Source organism: Amblyomma maculatum, chromosome 10 (assembly GCF_055883805.1).
Source record: "Amblyomma maculatum isolate TAMU_Amacu chromosome 10, ASM5588380v1, whole genome shotgun sequence".
Classification (NCBI taxonomy): Eukaryota; Metazoa; Arthropoda; class Arachnida; order Ixodida; family Ixodidae; genus Amblyomma; species Amblyomma maculatum.
Genome location: NC_139353.1, coordinates 131,417,002 through 131,434,078, shown reverse-complemented (window position 1 = coordinate 131,434,078; position 17,077 = coordinate 131,417,002). Strand labels below are relative to the sequence as shown.

Here is a 17,077-nt window from a genome sequence, read left to right as displayed (position 1 = left end):
CAATAGGCTCTGATATGATCGGATGACCGGGGCCTATAAGACTTCACCGCAAGGCGTTGAGGAAGGCAGACGACGGCAGGAGTTGATTAGGAGAAGAGTGAACTGAAGATTTATTTTACATATTTACAACAATGCAAACGTGCAAGCACGTCAAAGGGAGCGAGGTAGCTCTTAATGAACTGGTAGCACAGGTGATTCACACTGAAGCAGCCCTCGTAAGCTGCTTAAATCACTTTGCAGTACAACTGTGGAACCCGCAGCTTCCCAAATGTCCAATGAGCGCTGAGCCGCTTCTTATGGCTCCGCCCATGGCTTCTTTGGCTCCGCCCAACTGTTCCACCAGCACCTCACGCACAAACACTCACACACACACATACCCCCTCGCACTTGTGCAGGGAACAACTGTATACCACTGCACAACAGCGATATCCCAGTTGGTTTCAGCCATCTTAAATGGCGCCGATCAGGCGATGGTACACTCCTCTTCAGCATCACAATGCGTGGTCCTGATGGCCATCGAGCAGCACATGCAGCAGCTCCTTTGAATTCACGGCCGCCTCCTTAAGATCAGTTAAGGAAGCAATCTTCAGCAGTGAAGTCGCAATACGTAGTCTTGCAGCAACGACGCCAGCCAGGCGATAGGGTACCCCTCTCCCCGCCGCCAAACTGGAGCCTGAAAGAACTACACCCTGCTCTAAGCCAGTATGTCTTAATGATCACGTATTGACACAAGCAGCAACTTTGAGTTAGCAGTCGCTTTCTTAAGAACGGCTAAGGGAGCCATCCCCCTCTGCTGGGTAACAACACGACGGCGTGCCGCAGCTCCTGGTTCGCCCCGCCGCTGTGGTCCATTGTTCAGAAGAGGGGTGTCGGAGATCAAAGGACGCCCGTTTCGGTTGCCGACACAAGCACTTGACTTCAAATTACTTGTAGAAGTCGCGCCTTTCCAAGTCAGGAAGATAAAGATCCCTGCTCCTTTGTCCTGATGTCCCCCCTCAACACGCCTGGGCCCGCTGTCGTATTCTCGAGAAATCACATACGGCTCTCCAGCGGCGCTCTTCGAATGCGCGGACTCTCCGGGACGATTTATGGCCTATTTCTAGGGCGTAACTGCTCCAGCATAGTTCCTCCTCACACCGGTAGTGCTGTACTCAAATTCACGCGTGCGCATTCCATAGTGCTCGAATCCGCGGCCGGCGTCACGTGCGCCCGCGCCAGACAGCCCGAGTCTCGTGGGAATGAGCTTCGTGGCATCCCCCCCGCCCACACACACACACCCGCACGCACGCACGCACGCGCGCACGCGTTACGCGTTACGGTCGGTGATTCGAGATCCGCACCAGTCAGTCATTCCGCGATCCAGGGTCCGTGGGAAACGAACAGAAAGGCATGCGTCGGCTCTCGAGTAAACACAACACCGCGGCTGCACTGTCGATGAGAGGGCGCCCCCAGACATCGATGGTGTGGTAGGTCGCGTTGATGAGCGTGACACCTGGGGGCCCGTATCGTATCCGCCCTTTTTTGTGTTTCTTATGTTGTCGTGCTATATTTATTCTGACGCGCTCATGAATAAAGCTTTGCTGTAAGTTCAGCGCCTGTCCCTTCTTCCGACGTGTTTTCGTTACGCACTGCTTCATGATCAATAAATATGGAGAGAGCCGTCTGCACAAAGTTATGCACCCTAACATTATAACCTCAGCTTGCTGCGAACTGCGTGAACATATGTTTTACTCGCCCATGACTCATCTAAACGACATCAACCTGCTTATTGACAACCAGCATGGTTTTAGGCAAACGAAGTCTTGCCAAACGCAATTATTCGAGCTCGTAACAGGTCTTCATGAATTGGTACACGAGTTAATATACACTGACACCACATTTATAGACTTCGCAAAAGCTTTTGATCGCGCTCGCCATAAAAGATTAATGAAAAACGTTAAGAACCTCCAGCTGCACCCTGATATCATCCGATGGTTAGCAAAAAAAAAAAAAAAGAAAGAAAACAGAAAAGAGAACATTCTACAAACAATTAAAATATAGAAAAGGACAATAGTTATATTGACATAACTAGGTAACAATGAACATGTTGTCCACGCACATTTACTCTCGTACTTCAAACGTCCGCTGACGTTGACAACGCCGCAGTTTTGACGTTCCTTCGCTCGCACAGAGTCGCACTGTCTGGCACTTATGCTGCGAACGAACTGCTCTCAGAAAAAAATGTCATTACATCACAACGAATAAGCATCACACCTGCGCAGCACAACGCTCGGCGGGCGCAGAAATGCAAATGATCTCAAGAAGCGCACAAGGTCCAAGCAGGCGGAGAACTTCGGGTTAGGCGATCCATGCGGCGTGATGAAATCCAAGGCGGCAGTAAAGATGCGTCAACCGGAGTTCAAGAGGAGACGGCCGCCGCCCTGACGGGAATTCGCGGTCGAATGGATCGAAGAATTCTAAGTGAGCGCGTCAAAATTCGAATATTCGTTAAGAGTTACGCGTCATTCCGGAGTTCCACAGGGAACAGTTTTAGGGCATCTGCTATTTTCATATACAGTAATGACATAGCATTTATTATATCTCTAAGGTACAACTCTCCACGGATTATTCCATAGGGAGAAAGTTACCCAATCTTGACGAAGTTTATCATACCGATCTAATGAGTCTAGATGAGTGGTGTCATGTGCTAGATGGAAATTATTATAAAGAAATCACATTTTTTAAGCTCAGTACTACACTTTCTATTATGTACACGAATAGTGCCAATTTAGTTACAAAGAAAAGACTGTTTCAAGTACTTAAGACTATTCTTTTTTCAGTTCAATAAAGCCTCAACGTCCATATAAACCTCACCATTATTCATCGTTTATAGCTTGCCAACTGCGATTGACAAATGCGAGTCAAAGCTCCCCGCGTATACTACTCTTATACGGCCAGTTTAGGCTATACCTGTTTAATATTGAATCCAAGCAGTGTTTCCTTAGTTAATCGTTTTGCGTCTGTCCAAAATAAATCTGCCAGGTTGATCCTTTTGTTACACCCACCGTATAAAATTGTGTCATTCATAACTAAATCAAACTTTCAGTATTCCAAGTCAGGACTTATCAATCGACGCAAGTTCTATCATTTCCCGTTCTTTGGTATCTCCATTTGCATATCATCGCATTGCTACTGCCCATCATATGTCATCCCGGACTGATCCTGCCTAGAAAATGTAAACCATGTTCGCACGAACGCAAAAAGTATCAAACCTGACCCTTACTATTATCTGTAGAAGACTGTAACTCACTGCATTGTGATATGGTTAGTGAAGCAGCTTTATCTCAATTGCAAACAAAGCTTTCAGCCCACCTCGGTTATCTAAATTCCCCACAATATGTATTTCACTACTGCTGTATGCATTATTCCCTGAATCCAATGTATGTAGCCGTTATCGATTGCAGTGCTCAGCACTGCCATTTGTACTTATGGTTATTAAGTTCATTTGCTAACCAATATGTGTCAAGATTGTGCATTGTGCTGGTTTTATGTTATCACCGTTATCCACTTGGGCTTTTAAATAAATAAATATAAATACATAAATAAATAAATAAAATTTTTCATGCCGTGTACACAATGTGTGTAGAATGTATCCACAATGGCTGCGTCGCTTATTCGAGTATGATAGCCACAAGTGTTACATCGGTGGATAGCTTATGTTGAGTACCATTGCACTGGACTAATTCGGTCTCTCAGCTTTGATCGATTAATTAATCATATGTTATATTGAACTTTCTGATACATGATTCAGATATGTTTGATAGCTTATTTTGAGGACAATGACCCTGAACTAAATGTAGGTCTAAATTTATTAACGGTACTAAGAAACTCCGACTAAAGATCCATCTTCACGCTACAGAATGAAATAAGATGGATAGCCTAATTATGTCGAGCTACTAGTATAATAGTACTACACTAATTGCAGATCTTCAGTAATTTTTCTTAGTTAAGTGTGATTAAAGTTTACCTTAACGCTGAAATATCAAATATCGTCTGATAGCTCATGCCGACTATAATTGGTCGTCTTAATTAGCGTTAATTATTTAAGTATGACTAAATTTGTACATTATGCTACAGTATCAAGCCATATATCGTTAGATAGCTTTCGTGAAGTGCAACTGCACGCAGCTGATTGCAGGTATTAGTTATAACCTTTACTTAGCTCGCAGTGATTAACAACTGAACTTTAAGCTATATCGTCAAGTTATATATAGTTTAAAAGGCTTCCACGAGTGGAATTTAAACTCGAATGCAAAACCACACCAGAAATGTAAAACCGAGCGCTAGCTAAGCTAACTCGCCTCTAACAAGGCTACAAAAAAAAACAACAACAGAAACGTAACAGTAGCACAATGTTTACGCATTCATAGCAAATGAGGAGACAAGTGCGCCAGTAGTTTTTGTTTGCCTATTTATATAAGCGAGACGTATTATCAATAATTGAGGAAAAGACATGTGCATGTTGTTATTGTCACGTGGTGGTGACAATGCCGTTGGCAACAAATGCGGAGACGGTTTTCACGGGAATCGACACTTTACTGGGCTGACTTGCACCCGCAAAACAATTCGGCGGCGGCGATAGCAACAATTTTGCTCAGCGGTCGTTGAACAAATACGTAATACCCTTTTCACTCGTCAGCGCTCAATTTAAAAGCAGCGTAGAAACATCTAGATAAAACCACGGACTGTGGCTAGCATAATGGGCAATATTGTAGAAATACAAGCGCGTGGCTGGAACCCTTCTAAATACATCTCAAATCATCTGCCGCAACAAAGGAAATGACAAAGCCGAGTCTCGCGCCAAGAAGCATGAATAAATAAAGAATACAGAAGTGATTCGCGCGCTAGATTCACAATGTAAAGACCGCATGTCTGCGGCTGTTGAAAGAGAACCAATAAACATTTCAAACGGCAATATATTGACGCCTTCAGGAATGTATAGAAAGCAAAAGAATGCACATGGGGGATTACAAAAACAAAGGGAATGCAACTATATCTATTACACACTGATGTAAAACCATGCATGAATGCAAGGTGGTGAAATGTTACAGTACAGGCAAATTCATTATTAATATAAACAGCGCGAACACGAAGACAAGGGACAAGAAACAAGAAAGCCACAGTACATGCGCTGACTCACAACTAAGCCTAAGCCGTTTACTCCAAGGCCCAGAAAAAACAAACATGAAGAAAACGAAACAGTCACGTGAAACAACCCCTGGGTTCACCTGCTACATAAAAAATTACTTTAAAAAATCACTTAAAAAAGACACCTCTTTGCTTGAAAGAGCAAGAGACGTCTTGCTGACACACTTATTGTCCGTTGAAATAAAATACGATTCCACTATCTCTCTCGTTATCTTCTCTTTGTGGCGATATAAAATCTTAACACTGTCAAACTTAGGAGTGCACTTATTCTTCTCCTTCTTCATTATTTCACATGACTGGCAATGGGGTACCAGAAACGTTTTGTCCTTTCCAATTTCCAAGTTGTTACAGTGTTCCTGTAGTCTCTTATTTATACACCGTCTGGTTTGTCCTATATAACCGGACGGTGTATTAATAAGAGACTACAGGAACACTGTAACAACTTGGAAATTGGAAAGGACAAAACGTTTCTGGTACCCCATTGCCAGTCATGTGAAATAATGAAGAAGGAGAAGAATAAGTGCACTCCTAAGTTTGACAGTGTTAAGATTTTATATCGCCACAAAGAGAAGATAACGAGAGAGATAGTGGAATCGTATTTTATTTCAACGGACAATAAGTGTGTCAGCAAGACGTCTCTTGCTCTTTCAAGCAAAGAGGTGTCTTTTTTAAGTGATTTTTTAAAGTAATTTTTTATGTAGCAGGTGAACCCAGGGGTTGTTTCACGTGACTGTTTCGTTTTCTTCATGTTTGTTTTTTCTGGGCCTTGGAGTAAACGGCTTAGGCTTAGTTGTGAGTCAGCGCATGTACTGTGGCTTTCTTGTTTCTTGTCCCTTGTCTTCGTGTTCGCGCTGTTTATATTAATAATGAATAAGTACCAACTCGCCCAACAAAGTATCTTGGTAAGTACAGGCAAAAGCATGCAGTGAACATAGAAATTTACGATATTTAGAATAGCTGGATATACAGGCGAATAATCTAAAAAAAATTGAGGACACTTTGGCGACTAAAGTGATGAAATGCGAAAGCCTGAGTGCTGCATTCTGCTACGCGACTGTCGCCCAAGCAGCGATGAATGCTACTACGAGTAAAGCGAGCGACCATTCTTTCACATTCTGCGAGCGCACTTATTCAGTGAATTTTGCTTAACAGCGACGAGATCGCCCTCCTTGTATATTCGCAGTTCTACGTTTACTGTTGTGTGGTTGATATTATCGCGTGCGCGGCATTAATTATAATAAATAAGTTAATAACACAACGGTCACGAATTGGTTATTATTAAGTAAACAAGATGTAGTAATTAGTAATCGTATAGTAATTAGTAATTAATGGTTGATTAATTATTCAGTAGTCGATTAGTAACCGATCATTGATTGGCATATGGCCATATAAAGCACGTATTCGCGCATACTGTGGTGGTGCTTTGTGATTGGTCGAGACCTCCATGACGCCATCCCGTCTCGACCAATCAGAGCCATCGCAAAAGCGTGACACTTGCTGACGACAACGATGAGGCAATAAAGGCTTTCGCCTTAAAAAGCTAGATTTTTCTTGTGTTTTCGCTTCATCGTTGAAACCTCATCGTTTTCTGTGAAAAATCTAGTGAATGGGCATCACTATTTGTGTAGTAATTTACGATACGCATGGTTAACTGTTCTCACTGCACTTTACATCTAATTCGGAGCAGTGAAAAGTGACGAATTGTCTCTGCAGTTAACCTGGATAGATTTCTGGAAACCCTTCCCGATTTAGTTTGTTTCCTCACTATCTCTTCAATTTCAGCCAGTAGCTGCGTTGAAGATTCGGAAGGTTGCTTCAGGGCAAGGCATGCCGCCAGTGCAAGCGTTCTGATTAGGTGATTCATCATACGCTGTCACCTGGCGTCCTGAAAGCGACTACACTAAGCGCAGCAAGGAGGCCCAACGCCACCGCACGGAACCAGATGATGGTTGCGGTCTACGAATCGTGCTATGGTATTACTCTCTAATATATGCGTCGCGTTCTCCCCACTGTTCAACAGATGACTCGCCGCGCCAGCGTCGAGTAGGGATCCAACGTATGACGCCACTCTGCGCGATGTCAAGATTCTACCCGTATAGACACTATCATCGCTGGTAAAGACGACGTGCGCACATCGTCTACCAAGGAATGTCTTCTAGTTTTACTACTTTCTAGCTTTACTCCTAGCAAAAGCTAGGAAGTGGTGGATTGTCTTTTTGTGTCTTTATTTGCTTGCTATTGCATCTACCATTAATAAAGAAATGACTAGTAACTGGGCCAGAACAAAACGCTCGAAGAAGCCAGAAAGTAGCCAGGGAGCCAAACTGAAATTTTCATTGCTAAACAGGATCATAAAAGAGTCAATTTACAGCAAGTTAGCCACCAACGGCAACCGGCCAATAAACCCAGAAGAAGAGGTGCGCTCTTGAAATGCAAAAGGAGAGGGGGAGGGGGTGAAAGTATAGGATTGAACACAAGAGGAGGCATTGCAATATCAGAATTCACAGTAGCCTAGCTAGAAGGGGAGAGATAGTAAAATTGAAGCTGAAAACTAAGTAAAATGAATGTATTCCACGAAGCACACATCATTAAGGCCCATCACAAATGCACAGAGAGAAGCACGAACTGCTGTATTTACAAAACAAACAGACTGGCGCCCCTGTAAATCTGCATTTGTGTGCATTTGCCCACTAGAGCAATGCACACAACTTGCCTTTCGCTGTCTGTAACACACAAGGTGATTTTCTCGGAGCCGTTGACAACCGTTGACTTAGTGAATGCAGAAAACCTACACGTAGACATGAGAAACACCCACGGAACTGCCGATGTGACAAGCTGCCAGGTGTGTTGATGTTGCTGTATGCAGATTAGCGCGCACAGCTTGGAGAGGGACGGACGCGAGGACAGAAGTAGACGAATGTTTCAGATTATTCGGAATGTAACGGGCCTCGTCAGCGCGGAGCCTCCGTTGTCTGACTGTGCGTAGTACCGCGGTGAGTTGCCTTCAAGCACGAAATGAACCCCTCTTACACACAGACAGGCTTTCAAAAACGAACTCGTATGGGGGGATAATCAAGTGATTCGTTTCCTGTTCTTTTCGCTACCGTTATTATTTGCAGTGGCAACTTTGCACATCGGGCCATCTCCATTAATAGAATCTATAACTCAACTCGGCGAACAATGAGAACGAAGAAATCAAAATGAAGAAAAACAAATTTGTACTGCTAGAGCCGTTGATTACACGGCGTCAAGTTAGACCTCTATCGCGCGCTGCTAAAACACCTGCAGCCGCCAGCGCATAATTGGTTCGACTCCAAGGCCACTCGCGAGTTGCCGCGCAAGGGTAGGCGGCGGCCCGCGCAAACATTCTATTCTGGGAGGTCACGCGTCTGATATACCGCCCTGCCCGCTGCTCTCTTGTACGCCGACTCCATGACGTCGCGGTGGCAATGCATGTGCAATATACAAATACGCGTCGTCTGGCAAGCCGCTTGACCATAATCCACTATTTGTTGACGAATTGTGACCTGAAAAATTTTATCTTCCTCAATAATGTCGCAATTGTGCACACCGTTTTTCTTGATTATGATTATTGTTAAAATGTTCCACCAGTACAATTTTCTTATTTGTCGTAAAGAAGGTAAATCGACTGCCCAAGTGTGGGCCCGTCTGAATGCTGTCCCTTTAGTTTTATTCGTATTTTGTTTGGTTCGACGTTCTAAAAGAACCATCAGCAATGTTTGTTGTCCGTTCCCTCAGTCACGTCCAGCAGATGAAAGTAATGGTTCATGGACGCCAAAGACGAGTGGGAGGACCACACTCTCATTCCGGGAGAAAAAGGACGGCAAAGAACGCAGAGCAGGAAATGAAGCCTATAAAAGCATAAGAATGGCTAGCATAAGCATGTCATCGAGAACGACGGTGATCAACTCACCTTCCTAGTAACGGCGCCGCGCAGGTGCTTTTGTGTTAGCGCTCAGCTGCGCAATCGTGTAGCCCGATACCCCTTCGCTAGCCGGAAGCTTCACGGCGAGCAGCTGCGGTGTTCGAGTATCGCGCCTTCAAGACAAATCGAGATCGTGCTGCGTGTGCCGGCTTCAGCTCGTCGTTCTGTTGGGATATAAATGGCGTCCATTAATGCTTGGCACGATGATATCAGAAGAAGACCGTCCTGAATGACTCATACCGTATGCAAAATGGGCGTACAAAACCACGTGATACACAACAGGAACAAGGAAGTTGCTGTCGTTGCCTCCGGTAACGCAAGAGTCTGCAATACCATGCGCCCAGGGACGCCGCAGCGATGCTCCGCCGGTTCGCACTCTTGTGGCAAGGGAATGCGAAGCGTCGCGTACGGAGAACTGTAGGGGCTGTCGCGAGAGAAAAAAGAAGAAAGCGCTGAGGGAGAGAGTGACGTCTCGAGGCCATCCTTCGCTAGCATGATTTCGTTCTCTCTGCCGGTTTCCCGTTCTACGGAGTCTTTTTGCGCTTTTCTGTTTGTTTCACCGGTCCGCGCATGCGTGCTTGTTGCGCGGGTTCCAGCGCACGCCGATGCATCGACTCACCGACTCTCTCATCTGGCTACCGCCGGACGCGTACTGCTGCATTTTTTTTTCAAGGTCAAGGTCGCTCTAACGAAACGCTTCCTGCATACTCCCTCCCCTCCCTCTGCAGCGCAGCGACATCTCCGATTTGCTTGGACGGTCTCGTATTCGAGGTGTCGGAGGCGTAAAAGTTGAGTACAGTCGATTTAAGTAGTGTTTGCCGTTTATTTTGCCTTTCCAGTGAGATAAAATGTGACTGACTTGTATGCACACGTGCGTGGAGCGAGTGTCTTGTCACCCCCACCTTCATTTTAAACCTATAACAACAACGCTTCGGTAGAAGGAGCAATCTGATGGTATGAGCTCATGCTCTTATTTGCTTGCGACCCAAAAACCGCTCACTACACACGCAAAAAATAACAAACTAGTGCTAAATTTCTTTCACTCAGCTGAGCATAAAAATGTCACACCAAATCCGCTAAATGAAGCACAATGTATGTGTGTTTGTAATTGCGTGTATTCACCATCGCGCACACTATAATGAGCATTGTGCATCGATAGCATGAGTTTTGTCCTTTTCTTTCATAAAGAATATTCAATTCGCTCTGTCGACTGCTATTCGGAATTTGTTTATTTACTCGGTATATGACTATTTCTAGCGCTATCAGCAAAAAACTTACAGGGCCGAGTTCACTTGACTACTTTTATTAATTTGGTTATCCTTCAAGATGCCCAAATTTGCAATATGATGATATGCTTTTTTTCCTGTTAAGACTGTCCAATTCGAAATTCCTTCCCGTTAAGTTATCTTGTGCTGCATGGTCATTAAGTAAATACCCTGATCGTTGCTTCCAAATAACTCAACTGCAACTTATTTAAGCTATTACACCGCGTCTTCACCCTGTAAGTATTTCAGCGGATAAAATCAGCTCATACGCGGAGTGGTGATATGGTTCCCACTTCAGTTTTATCGCGCATCTCAGCCGCCCGTACGAGTGCTGCCGTGTTTTATGTTCGACCGGTATCTGCACTTCAAGATTTTTTTTCTGGATAAGGTAACTCTCTTTGTCTATTTCGTCTTGAGAAAGGTGTGCATTTTTAGCCTCTCTGTTGTCCCTTGACACCACCTCTACGTTTTCGACTGCTCCTTGATTTTACTGTCTCATCAGCTGCGTAGCTGCCTCTTTCCAGTGGCTTGCCACTCTTACTCGTTTCACTTTCACACAGACAAATCTTTCTGAATATAATATTTTTAATAGGGTGCTTCAGCATTTCTTCCTCAACGCCGGTTGCTATTAGCGCTGCTTGCCTGAATTTCATTTGCCGTTTTCTATTAGTGTCTCCAGCATTTATATTTTCGCCAGATGCTTCATCTGGAGACTAATACATTTGTGATAACTTAAAAACTGTGCTCTTCTCGTCCACTTCCATTTTTGCGAACTTGCTACAGTTTCACTGCAATATTATGTAATATGCACTGGCAGTCTGCCTGCTTCAGAATAGTCATCCGATTTGTCCTTCCCATACAGGGAAACTATATAATAAAGAGGTTACGCCGTTCAAGTATTTGTTGCATTACCTTCCCGTTACTATCTTTGTGTTCATCTAGTGTCTCGATAAGGGTTTTCATATGCCCCATAGAATTATATCGGTACCAACTGCAAAGCTTCAAATCTTCATTCATCGATTTTGCTAGGGCCCCTGTTTTCTTGAATGATACGTAGCCATGAAGCAGTTATGGTCCATGTAATAGTGGTTTGTGTGACATCTTCCTGTCGATGTAGCGTAAACTCTATTTATTTCCTGAATCAAATGGTGAGTCGTACAACGGGCAAATTTCTGAACGCTATAATGCACCCTATACTCTTTGTTGAGTTCAGGTAACGTCTGGCGAGACACATAGCCTGATGTTGACGCATTTATCAATATTCGCATGTTCTTTCTATGCTTCAGTTTGCGGCACATATGGGTAGCACTTTGCTTCTACAGCGGTGGCTACACTGCTTACGTAGAGAGCTGAAAATAATCCTTTAGGGCCGTGGTGTTCAAAAATTCTTTATTTTTAGCTTTTAGCTCATTCCTGCCGCCACCCCGGGAAAGTGCCAACGCTGTACTTTCTGGCTCAGGAAACAGGAGGCGGCTTATACATGCAGCATGTACCGGCAACACGTACCGCCGCCATAGTTGGTGTGTCGAGGCTAGGACGAGTCATAACTGAAACACGCGTATATTATATATATATATATATATATATATATATATATATATATATATATATATATATATATATTACCTAAGCTGCGGAAGTCAAAATTGACAAAGCCCGTATGCTCCCTTTCCATGCATTCAGGATAGAAAACCCGTGTATGGAGAGGGCACGAATGGAGAGGAGAATCGTTGGCAGGAGAGAACTCGGACGCTCGCGGGCGCCGGGACGGGAATATATTTCTGTTCATGTTTTCAGGAATTCCGTATCAGAGGCTATGTCCAACAATTTGGGTTGCGCCTTTTCGAAATCAAATGCATCTCCTGCCTGTGCGAGGACAGCAACGCCGCACATTACTTGTCTCCTTCTGCTAACATCCGAAATTCATTTGTACGTGCCTGTAACACGAGCATTAATAGGCTACACATACTAGGCCGACGTGCCTGAGCGCGGAGGCAACACCCTGCCGAAGCCACTCCCCAGGCAACACAAACGATTGGTCCATTGGAAATTCCCGGCCCTATACAGGAACACTCATTCTCGGCCCTATATAGTACCCCTCCGCTCGCAACACACTCGAATATGGCAGTGTGTTGTGTAGATGCGCCTGCCTGGATCTTCCTCTCTTTCTGCTTATGTCTGTACGGGCAGCTCTCCTCTTCCCGTGTACTAGTAGTAATAAACATTCAGCATTTAGCTGCTAGCCTATAACTATCGCTAGCATCCCGCGTAAAATCTTGGATCATATACAACTATCAAAATGCTAAGTCTCGTGCGCAGCAGAGAAGCATTGATTGATAGGTCGCCTCACGTATGGCACATTGAAAAGAAAGAAAAAGTTTATCTCTTAGGAACGCTAGCTATCTGCCTTGTGCAGCTATCGTTCGTGTTCTGTTATTAACCATTTCTACCTTAGCAGCCTTTGTTTAGAAGGCTTTTGACTCCTGATGTAGATACATTAGAGTGCATTTCAGAATTCAGAAAGGGGTCCCAAAGACTGTAAGTGGGAGCCCTTGTTAGTACTACGAAAAACAATCAATGAAAGAAAAAGAAAACAGTAGTCACAGCATGACAAAGCAATAAAAACTATTCACACTGAACAATGGCCGAAGCAGTTTGGCACTAAACAACTTGAAACTATGTACAGGGAAGAAGAAAAGAACGCAAATTATTTTGTAATATGGGTATAGAACCAGACTGTTTGGCATATAATGGAAACGTATACCAGATTGAGGTTGCACAAAAATTAGAGGTCTCTTTGCCGTAGTTAGTTTCTAGACAAGGTAACAAGCAATTATTCACTAATGCAAACCGTGTATTATAGAGGTGGGGAAGTTGAATATGGGCGAGTAAAGCGAAAGGCAACTTCATGTTGTGAAATTTAAAGGCTAAAATGCCAATCGAGTATGTTACGCTCATCAACGCGACGTACCACACCGGCGGCTTCTGGACCGGCGCCTGCTCGTCGAGAGCGCAGCTGCGGTGTTGTGTTTACTTGAGAGCCGGCGAGCGGTGCGTGCCGTTTTGTCCGTTTCCCATGGCCTTGGATCGCGGAATGCCTGGCTGGTGCCGACGTCAAGTCGCCCACGCAAGACGAGTCTGGATGCCCGCGCGTCGGTGAAGGCGAGCAGCAGTGCCAGTATTCCCCACCGCAGGTTCGGAGATCATTTGCGGTGTGTGAGTGTGTGTGCTAGACTCTTGTGTGAAGGAACAGCGGATGCCACGAAGCTCATTCCCATGACTCATGAGACTCAGTCTGTCTGGTACGGGCGCACGTGACGACGGCCGCGGATTCGAACACTATGGAATGTACACGCGTTAATTTGTGTGTACAGCACTATAGGTGTGAGGTGGAACTATGCTGGAGCCTATTGGGAGTATTGGCCCTGCCCAGGGAGTTTACTTCGTTCCTATTGGCTTAGCGTTGTGGTCTTTGTTTAACGAGGCTATTTAATGAGGTGTCAGGGTGGATTACGGAGGAAAAGAGACGAGTTGCAATACGCATGCTGTAACCTCGTTCGACTCCGAGTAGTTCTCCAAGGTACCCGGCAGGCACACCTCAACGGACCGCCATTCAACGCATCCGAGCACAGCGGGTGAGAGGGGAACCCTTTCGAAGGCCAGCAGTTGAACTGACCGTCGCCTCTCTGGACCAGCACGGCGGGTGACAGCTTGGACAGCGGCTTCGAAACTTAACTGAGTATTTTGATTAAATCAGTAATAGATAATATCTTACATTTACTTAGCAATAGGAAGGCGCGACACGTAAATGTATTAAAGGTTCCTCTAAATAAAACCAAATCACTGGCTATAAAAAAGAAATAACATGCAGACATTGCTATGACGCCTGCAGTGACTTATCAGGGATATTTGGGGCCATTTCTGAATCATATCGAATACCCTGTCACACTGCACTTCCGGTTCACATTAGGTTAACTCAGCGCCGATCAATAGGGCCAATTTCAAGCGCAATGGAGCCTGATCTGGCTCGGCTCAGTTGCGATTTTGAAGTGCGCTTGATGCCTTTCAAGCAGAGCATATTGGCGGGCTAGTTGGTGCATAATAGATGTGAACGAAAAACGGTGCGAAAGCGAAGATGAGACCACACAACACAGGCGCCTGTGTTGTGTGGTCTCGTCTTCGTTTTCTCGCTGTTTTTCATGAACCTTTCAAGTGCAATCCAAAGCGGGTATTAACATTTCTGAGTTTAAAAAGAAAGGAGAAGAAATTAACGAAATGCATACAAAAATGCTATTCGATAAGTTGATTTATATGCACTCTGCCTGCTTATACCAAGAAATATTATTGCAAAATAATCTCGGCACCTTGCCGTACCGCCATCGCATCGTCTCTGTGTATGCAGGCAAAGGAAAAAAGCAGCAGCTTTGATGAATTACAATGTGCACCGGCTATAGGACCATGCCACTATACGGAAGAAGGGGGGGGGGGGGGGGGAATCGCAGCGATCATTGAAAATTCCTGTGCAGCATTGAATGCTTCAGCCGTGCCTGAAATCCTGGACCGAATCGCGTTCAGTCAGGCTTAAAAATGCCAGGGTGATACGGGTATAACTTCCCTAGTCTACTCATACATGGCGGTGAAAACTGTGCTAGCTGGGAAAAGAAGGGTTGAAATAAGGAAGGCTCTACACTTCTTTCTCTATTTTCAGTGTAAATAAAGCTAATACGGCTCCCTATATATTGAAGCAAAATAAAATTGTACGAAGCGGAAATAAATTTTGATAGGTTTCAAAGGAGGGGAGTCGCCGAAGGCGAGGTGGACCTTTTTTTTTTTTTTTTTTTTTTCGGAAATAATGGGAAGCAAAAATATATTACCGGACCTTGCATAACGGATGCGCATTTCATTCCAAAAAAATTTCAAAAATTCAGGTATACAATACTATATGGAGGAAAATATTAAGAAAAGCATCGCAGTGTAAAAACAGCACAAGTGACCTTCGCCCAAATATGTAGCTGTACAAATGTAGGATGAGGAAATAAATACTTAATCCAAAACTGCTCACATATTATCTCGAAGCGGATTCTTTAGCACGGTTTCTGGGCTCGACAGCCTAGCCGGCACAAACGAATAGCTCACTTAGCGGTTGACGTATCTTCCTAAAGAAAGCGGAAGCAGTTATCTCTGGCAACAACACAAACACAGGGCGTAATGTGCAACAGTAACACGTTGCTACAAACCTTGTTCCAATAGAGAACGCCTTTGTGGCCAGCTGATGGCTTGAGTTGGACATCGGGCTTCTAGCATAGCATTTGGTTCTTACCGCAGTGTTAGGTAGAGCAGTCTTACAATTCGTTATGTGGTGGTTTATAGTATAGAGTGAGTTTTTAGGCGTTCAAAATAAGGTGCCTTCTAGCATTTGATGCAAGCAGCAGAATGCTACAGGGCGAACGAAAGGGGATTATTTGTCACTTCAGGACTACGGGACGCGTTCTTTATTTCAGCACTTTCAGTACACGAGCAAATAGGGCATACAAGGTAGCCGGTGTAGTGAAGAGCTCAGAGACATCAATAGCTGTCGATCGCGATTGGAGTCGCCGTGGAAACTGACGAAGACACCCTGTTGAGGTCGTGAACATAATAGGGTCGATTACATGGGTTTCCTTCCAAACTCGTGTTCCAATTTTCCGCTCATTAGCAGGGAAGCTTTGAATTGGTTATAAATATTTCATTCTGAATATAGTTTAATTTAAATTCCAGCTGAACCGATTTGTTTTTTCCTGCGAGGAGAAAGACGGAGGTGTAACAGGAACAGTTCGGAACAGAGGGGAATAAACTGTTAAAGTATCATAAACAAAAATGACAAAATAAACATAATTCGTGGCGTGCACGCATCACTAATTGACAGTTGCGCCCAGTGTGCTAAACAGAAATTGTTGAAGCCTGAAATAGGGAGGCAAACACTTAGGCCACAGATGCAATTGGCCGCGCGAGCCCAGCAGCCGCGGTTTCTGACCGCGGTTTCTGGCCCCTAATACCGGTTGCTTCGTTCGTGATGCACACGTAACACGTATTGCTTCGCGTGAAGATATAGTTTGTTTTTGAAGATCCTTCAGAAAGCTCGCCGGGACGGCACAGGCGTTCTGCATGTAACAGCATGCAGACTTCAGGCCAAATTTTATGCGCCACTTACACCTTCCCAGAAAACCTTAGTAAATGGGATTTCTCGGTAAACTCTCCTCGAAGGAAACACCGAAGTTGCCTTAGTGCATGATCTACGGAGCGTTAAATAGAGGTCTGACTGTGAATGGAGGGGCAAGGCATTGCTGTTTTGATTACCTATAACGTTAGGATAAGCTGGCTGCTTTCTGGTGCTCATTATTTGCCTGGAGTCGTCAATCAACGCAAAGATGAGGTCACCGTATTATATCATTCTTTGCACTCATGTTGTCTTAAAAAAGCAGAAATGAAAAGCCAAAATACTCACTTAAATAGCGCTTGCTGTTGTCCAGCGCCTCCGAGGCCGCACAGTTAAATGACCGCGCCACAGATTGCAACGTCGCTGCGCCGAGAAAAGCACTCGCAGAGGGAGTGGGGCGCCTAGCAACCGACGCTCCGCCACGCTCTTCGGTCACGTGAGGCGCCTCGCAAGAGCTCTCTTCCCCCGAGCTCGCCGCGACTG

At 44.8% G+C, this 17,077-nt stretch overlaps 1 protein-coding gene across 1 annotated transcript in view; it reads right to left on the bottom strand.

The window, feature by feature from the left end:
* Window positions 1–17,069, bottom strand: part of LOC146177474 (uncharacterized) — a 34,255-nt gene extending 17,186 nt beyond the window's left edge. The window contains exon 1 of the mRNA XM_084580463.1: window positions 16,883–17,069. The gene's annotated coding sequence lies outside the window, so the exon portion shown is untranslated. The remainder of the gene's footprint in view (window positions 1–16,882) is intronic.
* Between the last annotated feature and the right edge of the window lie 8 nt (window positions 17,070–17,077).